Source organism: Oncorhynchus mykiss, chromosome 19 (assembly GCF_013265735.2).
Source record: "Oncorhynchus mykiss isolate Arlee chromosome 19, USDA_OmykA_1.1, whole genome shotgun sequence".
NCBI lineage: Eukaryota > Metazoa > Chordata > Actinopteri > Salmoniformes > Salmonidae > Oncorhynchus > Oncorhynchus mykiss.
Window position 1 is genome coordinate 39,320,186 of NC_048583.1, and position 4,206 is coordinate 39,324,391.

The following is a 4,206-nucleotide window of genomic DNA, read 5'->3' on the forward strand; positions in this document are numbered from 1 at the left end:
ACATACACTCAATTAGTATTTGGTAGCATTGCCTTTAAATTGTTTAACTTGGGTAAAATGTTTCGGGTAGCCTTCCACAAGCTTCCCACAATAAGTTTGGTGAATTTTGGCCATTCCTCCTGACATAGCTGGTGTATCTGAGTCAGGTTTATAGGCCTCTTTGCTTGCACACACTTTTTCAGTTCAGCCCACTAATTTTCTATAGGATTGAGGTCAGGGCTTTGTGATGGCCACTGTAATACATTGACTTTGTTGTCCTTAAGCCATTTTGCCACAACTTTGGAAGTATGCTTGGGGTTATTTGGGGTCATTTGGAAGAACCATTTGCGACCAATCTTTAACTTCCTGTCTGATGTCTTGAGATGTTGCTTCAATATATCCACATAATTTTCCTACCTCATGGTGCCATCTATTTTGTGAAGTGCACCAGTCTCTCCTGCAGAAAAGCACCCCCACAACATGATGCTGCCACCCCCATGCTTCATGGTTGGGATGGTGTTCTTCGGCTTGCAAGCCTCCCCATTTTTCCTCCAAACATAACAATGGTCATTATGGCCAATTGTTTCTATTTTTGTTTCATCAGGCCAGAGGACATTTCTCCAAAAAGTACGATCTTTGTCCCCATGTGCTGTTGCAAACCGTAGTCTGGCTTTTTTATGGCGGTTTTGGAGCAGTGGCCTCTTACTTGCTGAGCGGCCTTTCAAGTTTGTCGATATAGGACTCGTTTTACTGTGCATATAGTTACTTTGTACCTGTTTCCGCCAGCATCTTCACAAGTTCCTTTGGTGTTGCTCTGGGACTGAGTTGCACATTTCGCACCAAAGTACGTTCATTTCTAGGAGACAGAATGTGTCTCCTTCCTGAGCGGTATGACCGCTGCGTGGTCCCATGATGTTTATACTTGCTTACTATTGTTTGAACAGATGAGCGTGGTACCTTCAGGCATTTGGAAATTGCTCTCAAGGATGAACCAGACTTGTGGAGGTCTACAATATAATTTTAGGTCTTGGCTGATTTCTTTTGATTTTCCCATGATGTCAAGCGAAGAGGCACTGAGTTTGAAGGTAGGCCTTGAAATACATCTACAGGTACACCTCCAATTGGCTCAAATGATGTCAATTAGCCTATCAGAAGCTTCTAAATCCATGATATCATTTTCTAGAATTTTCCAAGCTGTTTAAAGGCACAGTCAACTTAGTGTATGCAAACTTCAGACCCACTGGAATTGTGATACAGTGAATTATAAGTGAAACAATCTGTCTGTAAACAATTGTTGGAAAAATTACTTGTGTCATGCACAAAGTAGATGTCCTGACCGACTTGCCAAAACTATAGTTTGTTAACAAGAACTTTGTGGAGTGGTTGAAAAACGAGTTTTAATGACTCCAACCTAAGTGTATGTAAACTTCCGACTCAACTGTTTAACATGTGGCAGGTAGACTAGTGGTTAGAGCGTTGGGCTAGAAAACAGAAGGTTACAAGATTGAATCCCTGAGCTGACAAGGTAAAAATCTGTCGTTCTGCCTCTGAACAAGGCAGTTAACGCACTGTTCTAAGGCCGTCATTGAAAATAAGAATTTGTTCTTAACTGACTTGCCTAGTAACATTTTTATAAAAAAATAAAATAGCACAATTAATGGGCTTGTAAATTATGATAGAACACATATCTAAGCAATGTGAACATGACAGAGAGAGGGATAGGCTTGAGTCTTTTATTCAGCTATCACCAAATTATTATCTTTCCAAATATATATATAAAAATCCACTCTGGGCAAATGGCCTGTGGCACAAAAGGAAACAGTTTACATCACTGCTACTTTAGCCATGTGTCATATTAAATAAAAACACAGCTAATGAAATGTACCATTAAGGTAAGACTTTACTTGACACCCAGCGTCATAACCATGACATATGTTATAACAGTTGATAGAACTTGTCATACATAACCTGTTATAATATGGTCATAACACTGTCATGACACATATTTAGACCTGTTGTGACACATATTGCGTTATTTTATGGCTGGTTATGACACCTACTTAAAAGTGTCAAAACCCACAAAACATTTCATAGCCTATAGCCTGTTATTGTAATTGTGCACACATTGATGTCAGACATGCACCTTCCCAAAATGCTCTGTTGCTGATGACTGGGATGAATGCAGGAGCCGATTTCAGGAGCAGGACAAGGCACCTTATTTTTGACTGATGACTGATATAAGGGCATGTACTGTATATGATAGGCCTATCTGGCTGATATGATTATGATGGTCATAATGCTTCTTGACAGTGTCATAAAGTGTATTTTCTTAGTCCAAGTAAAGTGACACAGGATGGTCATAACGCTTCATGACAGTGCCATAAAATGTTATTTAAAATATTATGACAAAACATGACTGTAAAGAATTCATCACAACAACAACTAAGGATTTAAGAAATAAACTTTCAACAATAGGAAACTTCTTGGCAGGGAAAAAACTAATTTGAATAAATGTGGGCACTTTTGACACTCTTCTGCAGGTGTCATAACCAGCCATAAAATAAGGAAATATATGTCACAACAGGTGTAAATATATGGGTCATGACAGTGTTATAACCATATTATGACAAGTTACGTCAGCTTTTCTGACATATTATGACATGGTTATGACCGTGTCATAATGTGTTATGACACTGGGTGTCAAGTGAAGTGTTACCGAAGTTAATATATTTTGGAAGGATTGTACAGAATCATAGTGCCAACACAATCACATGGCATAGACATTAGCGCCACGGGGTCGGAGGTGTGCGGTAGGGAGCTGGCAAGGGAGTGGCCTCAGCATCTGGCTTGGAGCCTTTGTGGTGGTCGCAACAGTTGAATTGTAGAGTTTCCGCCCCATATACCTGCTGTTAGTTGGAAGAATTTTAGCAGGATGATTGGTGGGCAGTATTCTAAAGCATGGGGGGAGGTGGTGGTACGAGAGTGTTCTCCACATACCCAGGATACATCCCCAACAGGGAGGAGGTGGTACATGCTTCTTCTGTAAACACATTTCCAAAAATATTAGTAACATTCTCACAGTTAAAATACAACTGTCCACTACTTTAAATTTACATGAATTAAAGGGAATACCTCACCCTTAGTCTGAGCCAGCCACCACTTTTAAAACAGCAGGGGTCTTAGGCTCAGCCACTAGCTGGCTGCCAGTTTGGCTCTGAGGGTTGCCCTTGAGGTGGTTCACCACTGATAAATGAATGGTTACATGAAACATCACAATTATCATTTGGTCACTCAATGTGTCACATGTTACTTAACAGGGCCCATCACATAGAAATAGAATCCATGGATTCTATGGCCCCTCACATGTTTCCTATCTTTTAATACTATGTTTTTTTGTGTACTGCACCACTGAAACTGGCTCTGAACTTGTTCTTAACTGACTTAACTAGTTAACTATAGGTTAAATAAATAAATAAATAGATAATAAATTATGATGATTTGTCCAATGCCAGAATCATGGCACAGGGAAACAAAACACTGATTGTGTGTATATTGTACTGCAGAAATGTAAAGGGTACGCTGTCTGCCTGTTTGTATGTCCTCTCCTTTCTTCTCCAGTCATCATCGCAATCACATTGTAACTACACTATTCTTTATTTAGTACTGGATGAGTGTAGAGGGTACACATAAGCCTTTGGTTTCTGTATACACACACACACACACACACACACACACACACACACACACACACACACACACACACACACACACACACACACACACACACACACACTATATTAACCACACACACACACACACTATATTAACCACACACACACACCATATCAAGTACATAAATGCTGTACCTCGCCCACACACTCAGGACTCTTCACCACTTGAGGATGGAGTGGGAGGGTAGGAGCTGAAATAGCTCCTGCAGTAGTCCTGTACACACGAGCACGTGCACCGACCACAGGTCAAGCTTTTTAGGATTCAAACCCTTGCAACCAACCATGATGGAAAACCTGTACAGGTATGTATGGTCCTATGGTATGGTGCTGCACGTGGGAGCCCATACCCTCTGTATTGTTTTTGATGAATATTTGATTTAAAAAATAGATACAATTTATTATGGATCCAATAAGCTACATTGGTTTCATATTATCTCTCTCTCTCTCTTTGTCTGTCTGTGTGTGTGTCTGTGTGTGTGTGTCTGTGTGAGTGTGG